Below are 14,577 nucleotides of genomic sequence, written 5' to 3' on the forward strand. Positions count from 1 at the left end.
AAGGATCTGCTTTGGTCCCCAGTCCTACTGTTTCCTGGCTGGGAATCTTGGAAAAGGCGATCTCTTCCCTGGAGTCTTGGCTACTTCACCTCCAAACTGACCCCAAGGCTTGGACTGAATCAGAATCCATTGTCCCATGACTGTCAACACACTAAGGACGGATCTTGACATCTGCACGTGTTCCAGAAGTGTCGATAGCATGTGCTGATGCAGGGCTCTCCAAGGTGAATCCCCAGGAAGGACCTGAGATCACATTCGTTAGGATGTCCACGATTTCATTTCAATGGTCACAGCTCATCCTACAAGTGAATGGGGTTTATGTTTACGGCAGCAATGTTTGTGCTTAAGACATGGATTTAAATGAATGAAACGTGGGTTGGCTTCATCTCAAATGCCAAGTTAGCAGAATTACAGGCAGAAAACAGGTGTGGCCAGCATGGAGCAAGAACACCTGAATGGCTGGGGCTCGGGAGCTTGAGTGCACAGGTTAAAGAGGAGGCCGGGGCGGAGAGCCACACTTCGTGTGCTTGGCTTCTGTTTCCTAACCCCAGCCGGCTGTCTCTCGGAGGTGATGACAGGTGCCTTGCAGCACACGCTATTCCATCAGGTAGCGCTAAGTTGGAAGCCTCCCAGATCCCCTGCAGGTCTCAGAGGGAAAAAGGCAACGAGGGCTCAGGAAAGAAGCCTCCAGGAGCAGCTTTTCCTCTCTGCCTCTCGTATCTCCATCTCGATCTGAAAGCCTGGCTGGCAGCAACCGGCTTCTGTGGAAGCCTCCGGATTCCAACTTCGAAGCTGTTTGTTATTTTTAACAATAATAATAATCCTCTAACACGTGTATTATGGACCCAGTCTTTACTTCATTGCATCACTGGCTTTGAAATCCTCGTGTCTCGTGGAACGAGAAAGCTGGACAGGGGCCATAAGCCCTTCTTGGGAGATGAGGAAACAAGTCTCCCGGTTGCTGTAGGTCACGGAGCACGTAGATGGCAGCATGCACTGGATTGGAACCTGGGGTCTTCACTCCAATTCCAGTCCTCTTTCTAAAGGCTGTTCCTTCCAGAAACTTCCAGTAACCCACAAGCAAGGGAGGGAAGGACCAGTGCCCCTGCCTTGCAGCCTGGTCAGCCAAAGGTCTCTGGCAGGCGTGGGGGCCTCCCTGCATGACGACACGACCCAGGGCATCAGAACAGCAACGTTCGGCCAGCAGCATCCTTGTAAATTCCTGGCCCGACGCTCTGAGGCTTCGCCAGCACTTCCAGGTCTCTCTCGTCTTCCTTCTGTGCTCGAGTCAAGGGAAGCAGGTTCCCCTGGGGCATCAACTGACTTGCCCTTTCTCCCAGTCCCAGAGCCCTTGGACAGACTAGATTCAGAGTTTTCAAGGCCAGAGAAGAAACGTCCCCACACAAGGGTTTCAGAGTGGTGTGTGCGTGCTAAGTCGCTTCAGTCCTCTCTGACTCTTTGTGACCCTGTGGACTATAGCCCGCCAGGCTCCTCTGTCCATGAGGCTTCTCCAGGCAAGAATACTGGAGTGGGTTGCCATGCCCTCCTCCGTGGGATCTTCCCAACTCAATGATCGAACCTGCATCTCTTATGTCTCCTGCCTTGGCAGACGGGTTCTTTACTACTAGTGCCACCTGGGAAGCCCAGAGTGGCAGAGGCTGCAATCCAGCGTGACCTGAGAAGCTTGTTCAAAGCACGTGTACCCACCATGCTTCTCTCCAGGTATGTCACAGTTTGTGTTGAGCTGGGCAGGTGTATTTTCAACAAGCTCTCCAGCTAACTCCTACTTGCTTCACCAACAAACCCAGAGCCAAAGAAGGCACCTCATCTTACAAAGAGGGAAACTGAGTGCCAGAGAGGAGAAGTTTCTAGAAATTATCAGAGGAAACTGGGGACTCTGTGACTCAGAACCAGGCATTCTGAGCCTCAGTTGCCTCAGCAGTGAAAAGCCACCTTTAAGTCCCTTCTCACTGACACTCTGCTTCTATGAGGTATAACTCCAGCTCAGTCTCCCAAAGCCGAACAGAGTCTCATGTGGAGGAGACAGTGCTCCCGGAGGAACAGTTCTTCAGAGTTCTTCTTTAGCACAACAAAGACCAAGCTCTTGCACTTGCATCCCAAAGCTCAACTTAAGATCCTTCATTATTAAAAGAGGCTTAGAGAGGGGAGAAGGCAATGGCACCCCACTCCAGTACTCTTGCCTGGAGAATCCCATGGACAGAGGAGCCTGGCGGGTTACATAGGGTCACAAAAAATTGGACACAGTTGGAGTTAGCACACACACACACATCCTCACAATCACCCCATGAGTTGAAGTTATTTGAATGTCTCTGCAACCCAAAGAGGCTGCCAACACACCAAGCCTTTAGGATCTGAACCCTGTTGGCTTTTGAAGCCCACCTCCTCTATGCGTTTCTCAGGTTCTCCCTGAGCACCAGCCACCTTTGCTGGATTCATCCAGCCCTCTCAGGGCTCTAAGCTTGGTGGTTCTTGCTTTAGCTCAGGAATGCCCTTCCCACTGTTTCATTTGTTAAAAGTCCGTTCATCCTTCAAACCTCAGCTCGAGGCCAGCCTTTCCTGAGGTTGCCGGTTTCTCAAGGTAGAATTAATCACTTCCTTTTCTTCTCTTCCATGGTACTCAAACTCTGAGATTTTGTTTTTCACTCGTAAGACAGGTATAATAATAATTCATATTTCACTGGCTGGCTGAGAAGGTCAAAGGAAACCATGTGTGGGAAATCTCTTAGAAAAATAAAACAGACTGTCAAAAAAAAAGAAAAATATTAGAGACTATGTCAACATGAATTTGTATTGTGATAGTGCTTCCCTCCAGGAGAGCATATTTCATTCCAGCTAATGTTGTGATTTGCTTTGTACTCTCCTCCCTTCTCTGTTATTAATTTGGGTATTTTTTGGTTGTGTAACGAAATTCTGTCTACTGCAAGCACCCTCCCTATTTTAAAAAAAATGCAAATGAGATTTATAGATTCCACATTAGTTAAGAGGTATGTATGGCTATGAGTAACCAAACCTCTAAACCTAGTGGTTTAAAATGATAAGGGTTTCTCTGCAAGAGGTCCAAAGGGGAGTTGGGGCCTGATGTCACTAAACAGTCTGTGCAGTGCTCCTAGCCTTTTCCTCAGGCTCATAACTTATCTGCTGCAGCTGCAACCATCATGTCCTTCTTTATCCCAGTAGGAGATAGGAGAAGAAGAAGGAGAAAAGGGAGACACTTCCCCAGCAGACAATACACTTGCATTTACTGGCTAAGCCACATGATCCATCCCAAACTGCAAGGCAGCGTTGAGCTTTCCACCTTCTAGAACAGAGACAGCGCAGCAGGGATATGTGCTGAGTGAACCAGTCTATATTATCTGCCACAGCAAGCTCTCAGAAAAGGAAAAGCTGAACAGCCAGATGTCAGAAACTAAGATACAGTTATCTTCAGGGTGTTACTAACCAGATCAGTTATAGCCATTTGACATTCTTGAGGCCTGATTTATTTTCCCATAGCCTGGTTTTTCCAGTTGGAGACAAATGTCGACCCCTTGGCTAGAGGAGTGCAGGAGCCTCGATGAGCAAGCCCCCCAGTGTGGCATGCATGCAGTGAGGGAAAGGGAGATCGCAAAAGGAAAATGAGAAAGCGACGCAGATGAGAAACGAGAAAGTCCTTACATTGCCCTTGTTAGGATGTGATCTCCCTGGAGACAGAATTCCTGACTTTCTCTTCTGTACATCTGCTGCTCTACCTGGCAAAATGCTGCAGTCAACCCGTCTATGATTTTATTCTTCAGCCAGGAGCCAGAAGTTGTTTTCTCCTCTTTGTTTTGATTTGTGTCATTGTCATTTGTATCCTCATGGAACGAGTGGATCTTGAAGTCAGATAGATCAGGAATAGAATTCCAGCTTCACTACCCCTCTCTCTGTAGCTTTGGTCAAGATACTTTACTCTCTATCCCTCAGTTTTCCTATCTGCAAAATATGGAGGCTGCAACCAATCCCATGAGGTTGCTAAACAAATGAAATAATACAGGGCATGTAAAGCACTTTGCAAGTGCCTAGCACATAGTAGTCACTCCAAAATCAATGGCCTATTATTATTTGCATGTGGGAATTTTAAGCAACAGGAGCACAATGAATAACTGGCGTGCCTGCTGAGTCGTTTAAGTCATGTCTGCTCTTTGCCACCCTATAGGGTGTAGCCCGCCAGGCTCCTCTGTCCACAGGATTCTCCAAGCAAGAATACTGGAGTGGGTTGCCATGCCCTCCTCCTGGGGATCTTCCTGACCCAGGGATCGAACTCGCATTTCCTGCCGCTTCTGCACTGCAGGCAGATTCTTTACCGCTGAGCCACCGGGGAAGCCCAGTGAACAACTCCTTACATCCAATTCCCTAATAACTCCTGTTTGGAGACCTACAGATTGTAGCTTTGATATTTGAGGAGAGAGCAAAGTTCTAATCTTTCTAGTTCATCCTAAAAATAGTTAGCTCTTCTCTGTGCATTCTGTCAGCTCAGCAAGTCCCATCTAGGGAACTGGGAGATTGTGTAAGGCAATCTTTCTAAACCGGGGTCAAATGTTCTTCTTTACCCGAGAGTAACTCACAGAAGATGCACAGGATGATAAAGGGTCTGTCCAGTAGTGGGGGGTGTGGGGGAGGACATGTATGTAGGGGAGGGGGTCATCCCACCTAGGCTGGAGTCTGATATCTAGAGCCTCAAGGATGAAAGGCAACTGAATCCTAGAAAGAAGGAATATTTTTCTCATGTTTATGCATTCAGCTATTCAAGTCGTCTGACAGACATTTACTGAAAGCTACCAGCTCAGAAACTGGCAAACGCAGAAGATGCAGAAGTGATTGTGTCCCCACCCAGAGAGGTCTCATGGCCAAGCTATTTATTGAAATCTTTAAGCATTCGATAAAAGTAACAGTAACAATGATGACAGTAATTAAAATTCATGGAGCACTTATTAGGTGCTAAATAAAATAATTCTAAAACTTTACTTGCATCATTCACTCAATTCTTATCTTAACCTCATGAGATAAGGACTTCCTCCTCATCTGCCAATGAAACATTAAGGTCCCCAGAGATTCAATAACCTATCTGGGCTCTTCAGAAACTGTCTTATCTGGAAAGCTTTCAATTGTTGCCCTCAACGCGGGGAGCTTTTAATATATAGCAGTCACTGGTTGTCATAGAGACTGCAGAGAACATAGATCTGGTGCACTTTGTGGTTGGTAAACTAATGATGCCCTCTCTGGACTTTCTCAAGTTCTCTGGGCTCAGGCCATTCCCTCCCCCGAGAAGGTCTTCCCCACCACTGTCTCCATTTAGCTACACTCTGCTCACCTTTCAAACCTCAAGTCCTCTGCCGCCTCTATCAAGAAAGTGTTCCAGAATGCCCCCACTGTACCACCTAGGTATGATCTCTCACACCCCTGTGTTTGTCCAACTCCATTGACACTTCCCTTCTGCCAAAACTTACGGTCAACTGAGTATCTGGCTTATTTGCCTATTAAATGAGTTTTCCTCCAAAGCAGAGAGCTTATTTAGTCAGTTGTCTTATCTCCAGGGTCTGGCATTCATGCATGGGTTAACGGGCACTAAATCCATATGCCCGGCTCATAGCAAGCCCACCTAGGTGTTGGCAACCATTTACTCTTTGAATGTGGAAATGGACAAAATGAGACAACACAAGGAGACACTCTTGCATCCCAGAGTTAAAGCATGAGGGAGAGCATCAGCAGATACTGCAAGCGAGAACAGCCAGCAGGTTGGACAACCAAGATTTTCTAAGATTTAACAGTTCGACTGCCCTCCAATTTAATCAACTCTGCCCTCTCAAGCAAGCTGCTAGATTCCCCAGCTGCCACCCAGAGTAGATGAAAAGCAGAAGTCATATTATTATTTTGTGCAACTTTGGGGGAAAACCACAGCTTCTACTCCTTCGACTTCCACGCCCTGAGCTGCATTTCCCTGCTCATCCAACTTTTTCCTTCTGCACAAGAAAATCCAAAGGTGCCTCGCTTTAAGAACCTGTGCCATAAAAATCCAGCTTTACCAAGAGTGGAAATCAGTTAGGAACAAGGATCTGCTCTACAAGAAATTATTTATTAAAAAAAAAAACCAGATTCTTTAAGTGGCAAATTGCCGATGTGCACTGAAAGTAAACTTTAATTTTCAGAAACTCAATACAGACATTTGTTGTGTTTTTTTTCCTGGACACATGCTCGATGCACTGCCGCATAAATGCAGTAGGTGGTGAAGTGATGGTGGGATGTTTGAGGGAGAACTAGAATGCGGTAGGGCTGGTAAGAATCTGGAACTTGACTCCTCCCTGCAAATCTTCCTATCTGCAATGCCTTTAAAGTTGATTTTCACAAAATATGTGTCTTGAGTTGATCCACCAGAAGTAAAAAGTCTGTCATCAAATGAGTTTCACAATCATGCCTGCTCTGTCCTGCTTTTAAAGAGCCTGACTGCCACTTGGGATGCAAGACTCTGAGGAATTCAAAAGTAAAGCCACTCGTTTCATTTTATTTAACCTATTTTTATCAATGTATTTGGCCATGGAAATTTTTATGATAGAATTTCTTGAACTGTTCCATAAAATTCCTTTCCAGAGGAGGCTATCTTGAGAAAGACAGTAAGATGAAGTGGGTGTGAGTCATGTCTGCAGTCAGACAGCCTGGGTTTATACCCCAGGAATGCCTAGCACCCTCTCTGTAATAGAGGTTTGCTACTCTTCCTGTGCCCAGTGCTTTACTTCCTCATCTGCAAAATGAAATAAGAGGACCCACCTCATCAGATAGAGTATGTACGGTTATTGGAATTGATTCCACATAGTCATTGTTGTTGTTCAGTTGCTATGTCTGATTCACTGCGACCTCATGGACTGCAGCACACCAGGCTCCTCTGTCCCCCACTAGCTCCTGGAGTTTGCTCAAACTCGTGTCCATTGAGTCAGTGATGCTATCTAACCACCTCATCTTCTGCCACCCCTTTCTCCATTTGCCTTCAAACTTTCCCAGCATCAGGGTCTTTTCCAGTGAGTCGGCTCTTTGCATTAGGTGGCCAGAGTGTTGGAGCTTCAGGTTTAGCATCAGTCTTTCCAATAAATATTCAGAGTTGATTTCCTTTAGTATAGTCAGTGCTCAATAAATATCACCTATGATTACAACTGTGCTTCCTAGGTGGCTCAGTGGGTAAAGAATCTGCCTACAATGCAGAAGACACCAGAGGCACAGATTCAATCCCTGGGTTGGGGAGATCCCCTTGAGAAGGGTATGGCAACTGACTCCAGTATTCTTGCCTGGATAATCCCGTGGACAGAGAAGCCTGGTGGCCTACAGTTCCTAGGGTTGCAAAGAGTTGGACATGACTGAAGTGACAGAGCACGCAAGCATAATTAAAATTATTTAGAATGTGAGACTCATATGTCATCCAACAATGTGAAGACCCAGGTATTAAACATCTCAGAATATTCTTCCAGCCCAGCCCCAAATTTCTGGGAAACAATAGAGTGTAATTAACTTGACAATACTAACAGAATAGAATTCCTGCCTAGATGGGGTGTGAGAAAGATACAACCGGCTCTTGGCGGTGTTTCACACTGACTTTAAAACAATAGAGTAGAGAATGGAAGTGATCCAAGGCTCTGGGTTACTAGTGTGGCCTGTGGTGGGCAGTGGCTGAGGATAAACTCAGTCCCACCATGTGCATGCTGTGTGACCTGAGGCAAGAAACCCAACCTCTCTGTGCCTGAGAACCAGAACAACACAGACATTTTAGAATGCTTGTGAGAATTAAATGAGCAATGAAACAGTGTCTGACTTCTAGCTGGTAAAAGAAGTCTTAAGTGGTGGTGTCAATTTTTTATTTAGGTTATTTTTTCATAAAGATACATAGACTTACAGATGCAGAATTAAGGGGTACCTGAGAGATCATCCAGCACAATATCTTTATTTTTTCTGACATGGAAACAGGGCCCAGAAAGGGAAAGTCGTTTCCCCTAGGTCACATGGCAAGTGAGAGGTAAGGGGAAGAAGCAATCTTCCTTCCATGACACAGAAAAAAACCGGTACGCTTTCCCTGAGTGAGCAGGCTCCAGGGGAGGAAGTGAGTCTTTAGAGACGTGAGGACGGCATGTGTTCTAGGAGAGCAGAGGACAGCTGTTTGGGAAAACGATTCCAAAATCAAACGGTGTTCCGCTGGGCCATTTCCTGATGGCTGCACAATGTGCTTGCCTGTGGGCAATGAAAAGAAGAACTATGATTCAGTTTTCTTCACTCCTGGGCAGACTTTGAAGAATGTTTACAGCCAACAGCTCACTTAATTTCTTCTCCTATCCAGCTCATGTGGTAAGCATCATTATCCCTGTCTTTAACAGTATTTAGAGAAGTTAATGACAAGCAGGTAAGCAGCTCAGAAAGGATCCAGGCAGTGTTTCCTGACACCGAGCCCCTGACCTAGAGTCAGGTGTCCCACAGGCACGGGATGGTAAGCCTAATACTTGGATTTAACAGACTTTAATTTCTTAGAGCCACAGAATGATTCTCTCGTGATGTCCCTCCAATTCATGTCTTCAGTCCCACCTTCTCTGAGGAAGTTTCTCTGACCAGCCCAACCCACCAATCCTGGCTTCTCCGAACATCTCCAGGGTTTGCCGTCTACACTCTGATGGACACCTGTCCACCACAGGCTGGTTTCAGAGCAGAAAGTCTCAACATCCTATCATCCAAATGATAACAGTGTCCCTATGCTCCCACTAGGTACCAAGCTCCAAGTCTGATGACATCCAGAGTCACAGCGGATGAAGACAAGTTACAGCCTCAGTTACAGGTTTTGGGAAGAACAGTCATGACATCACTTCTGTGAGGATAATATATGCAAGCGATTTAAATCCTCATAGCAACCCTTAAAAGTAGATTTTATTATCTCTATTTTAGGGATGGGGACACTGAATCTCAGATAGAAAAAATAATTCCCATAAGCTTACACAGCAGGCGGGGTAATAACGACGCTGTTGACTGTGAGAACAATAGCAATCAGTACCTCGAAAGGACCTTGGGCAGCTTACAGAAATGAACTGGGCTCCAGTGGATACAGTGGGGGGTGGCCGTAGGGGTGGGGTTTATTGTCTTCGTGATGGTCCCTTTCTGGTTCCCTGCTTCCTCTCTGCCTCTGGTGTTCTCCTCTGAACAGCCAGAAGAGGGGATGGGAGGGGAGAGGCTCAAGAGGGAAGGCATACGGATGCGTACTTAGGGCTGACTCGCGTTGTTGTACAGCAGAAAGTAACACAACACTGTAAAGCAATTATCCTCCAACTTAAAAAAAAAAAAAAAAAAACACAGCCAGAGACATCCTTCACTCTCCATCCCTTCCCTGTTCCTCCCCAGGCTTCCCATTGCCCTCAGCGCAGAATCTGGAGCCACCTGCAGTGGCATCTGAGGCCTTACAGGATGTGTTGTGCAGCCTCCCAGACCTCACCCCCTGCTCCCCCACCCCTCATTCCCTGCACGCCCCGCAGTCACTCTCCCTGAAATACACCTAGCTGCACGTTCCCTCCTCCACACTTTCACCCCTATTGGCCTCTCTGCCTAGGGCACTCTTCCTGGTCTGGTCCATCTGCGAGGACCCACTCCCTCTCCTTCTTGGTAACACCCTCCATGACCACTCTTTGTGAAATAGCTCCCATACCTTATTCCATCATCTTCCTAACCTCCTTATCCCACTTTACATCTAAACACCACCCAACCAATTAGGGTTGCCCATCTCCTTGTTTACTGTCTCTCTCTCCCATTAGAACAGAAGCTCCCTGTGGGCAGGGGCATGGCTTGTCTCATTCATGCTGTGTCCTCATCACTTTGACCAGGATCAGGGGCACAGTAGGTGCTCTCTGCAGACCTATTGTATAAGAGAATGAACTATAAGGCTCCCTTGGGTGTCGTGGGCAACGAGAGGGAGAAGGCAGAAAGCAGTGGGCTGAGTAATGTGGGGAGGGGAGGGGAGGCAAGGGCGGTTCTGAAGAAGGAACCGTGGGCTGCTGTCAGTCGTCAGTGGGTGCCCCTGGCAGGGCACAGCTGGGTTCACTTTCTGATCTTCCCTCTTCTCCTCCCCAAAGTGGAGAGCACCCTGAAACCACCCAGAGCTGAGCCCCACCCCAGAGTGGGGAAGGAGGACTAAAAGCCAAACCTAGAATCTTCCGAGGTGGAGCAAACCTCGCTAGCCTGCTGATCCGCTGACTCTTTAATGCCCAAGGGATAGAATAATGATGGGGGCTGGGAGTTCATCTTAAGAAAAGGAAACTCCAGCTTAATAGAGCATTGATAATAACAGAAATAAAAACCAGTAGGTGTACCCATCAGGGTCCCAGCAGAAAACGGAATTTACCCCAGATGGGGCAAATGGAGAACATTCGACAGAGGGATCTTTTACAGATTGGGGCTGGGGCTGAGGTTCCTGGGCCAGCAGCAGCGTGAAGCCACGACACCCCCGAACAAGCCGAGGTGGGGGTGGTGGTCCAGAAGGCTTCAAAGAGCATGATGGGAACCCCCCTGGTGGAGAAGCACAGCTGTCACGAAAGACACAAACCTCTCTCTCCTTCTGCCCTCTGGTGTCTTGCCAGGGCCTCTGGAAGACAGGTGGGGAGGGAACTGGAGGGCATTGTTGGCAGAGTTGGCCTCCGGGGCATGGAGCAAGGCAGAGAATGGATATGGTGGCCCACAGCGAAGAACCAGCAAAGGTGACTGTTGAATAACCAGAGTTTTTCCACTGCTTGGTGCAGAGCCCAGCACAGACTAGCCATGAATACATACTTGCCAGGCATCCTACAGCCCCAACTCCCACTGCCCTCCACAATCACACACACACACACAGGCACGCGCACACACATATGCACGCACACCCTCCTATTGAACTCTTACTATGTGCCAAGCCTGTCTTAAGCCCATGGTATCATTACTCCCTATGGGGTAAGTTTGGGTGGCCCTACATTTTTTTTCAGATATGGAAACGGAGGCTTAAAAAGGTTCCTAATTTTCCCAAGGTGACTCAACTAGTGAGGCGCAGAGCCATGGCTCCACCCTGAATGAGCCTAACTCAATGGCCCATGCCTTCATCCACCAAGTTCTCCATCCCAGAGCCTAGCACAGGGCCTGCTGGGTGATGGGAGGTTATCATGGCCCAAGCAACATCTCCTACAGCCCAGCTCTGCACAGCAGGCTTTTCCAACTCAGGTTACTAGATGCACAGTGGAACTGTTCTTGGCTGGTTTGAAGTGGTCCTCACAAACCTGGAGGAATGGTGGGGGGAGGAATGGAGCACAGGACCTCCAATGTCCCAGGTCACTAAAATAACGAGGGAAGCACTTGCCTCCCTCCTCACTGCCTATACATGAATCATCAGTTACGCTCATCAATGCCAGCTCAAGCTGATCAGCTGGAATTTCCAACTCCTGTGGCTAGCATTTGGTGGGAATTGGTGATAGGGGAGCAGAATGCTCAATTTATAGAAACCAACCTACTCAAAACTCAAAAAATGACCCCAGAAGAAGGCTGCGTTGATGGTGCAACTCTTGTTTGCCTAGCATTTGACTTCTAGCAGGAAGTATTTTTAAAGGGTATTTTTCTCCCTTGCTGACCAGTTCCTCATTGAGAAATTCTCTTTTGTGACACTTGGACATCTCAGCTCCCAGAGTGATGAAGGGACTTTTTTTTTTAATTGCCACTTCCAGGTTTGGATTCACTTCTTCATTCATCTGGAAGAACAGAAAGGATTTCCAAATGCTTACCAGACATCTCCTCTGAGCGCTGAAGATTGGCCTTGTCCCTAGACCTTGACTGTCACCTCTGGGAACCACACGGCACAGGATGGGATGTCCCCACCTCCTCTTCCTCTCCTCCATCCCCAGCTCACGCACTCAACACGTTTATCAGTCCCCTCCACGTCCCTCATACGTTATGAAGCAATGTGATAAAATCTCCTCTTAGGTTTAGTAAGAAATAGCGTGTAACCCGATGGTGAAACTGTAGTGTGCTTCAAGGCTGAATGGACCGAAGGTGATGCTGGAAACTTCCTTACTCCCTCCCCTTCTTGGGGGCTGAGAATAGGGAAACCATCACCCATTCTGGTGGCTCATGGACAGGGTCTGTGAGATCCCTTAACATGCATACTTACCGCATGACCCAGGTCCCTCCATGCCTCGTCTTCTCAGTGATTATGAGATGTAAGTTCCGTTTACTCTGCTCATCTCACCTTATCTCCCGTTACTCAGACTCCATGTCAGGCAACCCTTGCGCCATGCCCTGTTCAGACTGTGCTGATCCATTGCTCTACTTTTGTTTGTGTTCTTTCTTCTGCCTGAGATGCCTTTCTCCCTCAGTGGCTCCCTAGCAAGCTTCTACTTTTGCTGGAAGACCCAGCTCAGGTCAACACTGAGCATCATTGCCTGAGCCTCAGGCTAAGCTATGCTCCCCTTGGAGCCCCGGGCTTCCCTCTGCCTCGACATTCAGCACCTCATGCTGGAAACATCTGCTCTCTGGTCCACCTCCCTGAGATCACAGACTCAGTTCTGGGAAGACCCTCTCTGGCTCCTCCCTGCTTCCCAGGGCCCAGCACAGGGCCTGACATGTGAGATCGCTGAGAGGCGCTCTCTCTGGAATTTAGCTCAAAACCCTTTGTTTGCCCTCATCTAAATGGGTGTGTGAATGGGCTCAGCCCCTGCCCAGAGAAACAGAAATTCTCATGCATCAGTCGTGTCTGACTCTGCGTGACCCTTGGACTCTGTGTAGCCTGCCAGGCTCCTCTGTCCATGAGATTCTCCAGGCAAGAACACTGGAGTGGGTTGCCACGCCCTCCTCCAGGGGAATCTTTCCAACCCAGGGATCGAACCTGTGTCTTTTATGTCTCCTGCACTGGCAGGCAGGTTCTTTACCACTAGAACTACCTGGGAAGCCCAAACAGGAACTTAAAGGTAAATGAACAGTGACTGGATCTCCTGAGCCCACAGGCTCTTCCATTTGTGGTGGGCTGTGAAACGGAGAGAAGGCAGCCCAGAATGGGGGCCTCAAGAAGCTGTTGGTGGTAGGAGTCCTACCTATACCCAAGTGGTATAGGTTCCGTGTGTCCCAAACCATCCACCCCTCCCCCAGAAATTCCAACCCTAGAGCAACTTGCCTTTAGCTGAAATCTCTCACCCTGGTTAAAAGGGAAAGCCTCGTGACAAGGACTTCTAAGCTGCCGTTCTTTCTGCAGCTTTCTTTTCAATCATAAACTGATATACTTGTGCCCACCATCTCATTTAATTTCACAACAGCTCTGTGAGACTCGTATTGTTTTCCCCATTTTATGGAGGAGGAAACTAAGGCACAGAGAAGTCAAGGTGCCTGAGATCACAGATCTCAGAAATGGGCAAGCTAGACCAGTTCTGTCTGGCCCCACGGTGCTTCCTCTTACCCAAAATGTTAAACTGCCTGCTTGAACAAGTCAGGAAAAGTCCCTGAACAGGAACCAGGAGACCTGCCACGTGACTGGCCTGGTCACAATCATTCTGACCTTTGATTTCCTCATCATTTCCCTCTAAGTCCAAGGTTACACTTGACTCAGGACACATGTATCATCACTTCCTTTACACAGCCTCTCCCAACCACTCCAAGTCATAGCCAGTGCAGAACTAATAATTCTTCCTTTGTGTTCCCACCAGCCCCTTTGTTTCAGCACAAAGCCTATGTATCAGTTAGTTATCACTGTGTAACAAAGCACTTACAAGCTTTTCAAACAAGTAGTCAGAAAACACTTTTTTAAAGGGACTGATAGCAAATATTTTAGGCTTCATAGATCACACAGTCTCTGATTTAGTCTGATTTTGTAGCACACATACGCAAACTAAACAATAAATAAATGGGAATGACTATATTCTAATAAAGTTTCTTTACAAAAACAGACAGCTGACTGGTCCACAGGTGGTAGTTTGCCGATCCTGGTTTTGAATAGTAGGCATTTGGTATTGCTCAAGAATCTCTGAGTTGGCTGAACCAGTCTGTTCATCTGGGTCAGGCTCTGCTAATCTGGATGAGCTCACTCGTGCAACTGTGGTCAGCTGGCCAGATGCCTAAACATTAGCTGGTCTGAGATGTATATTTGCATACTTGGTAGTTGACCTTTACCTTAGTGGTGAAGGTGACAAGAGAGAACTGGGTTGCGTGTTTCTCATCATCAAGGAAGCTAACCCAGGTTTCTTCTCCTAGAGTCAGCAAGCTTCCTGGAGATAGTGGAAGCACACAAGGCCAGCTGAGACCTAGGCTCAAAACTGGTACATCATCACCTCCATCGCATCTTATTGACCAAGCACCTCACAAGACCAGCCCAGATCCAAGGGGTAGGGAATTAACCTCAGCCTTTTGCTAGGAGGAGTTAAGAAGTCACATCTCAAAGAGTGTGAAGAGAGCACAGGCCAAAGAACTGTGGCCGTGTCTGCAGTCATTCCACGGGAGCCAGCTGCACTCAAGTGTCTGTATTTGTTACATATACATCTCCCTATATTTTTAGACTGTAAGACCTTTAAAGACTGGCTTAAT

This window comes from Budorcas taxicolor, chromosome 14 (assembly GCF_023091745.1).
Source record: "Budorcas taxicolor isolate Tak-1 chromosome 14, Takin1.1, whole genome shotgun sequence".
In the NCBI taxonomy this organism is placed as follows: Eukaryota; Metazoa; Chordata; class Mammalia; order Artiodactyla; family Bovidae; genus Budorcas; species Budorcas taxicolor.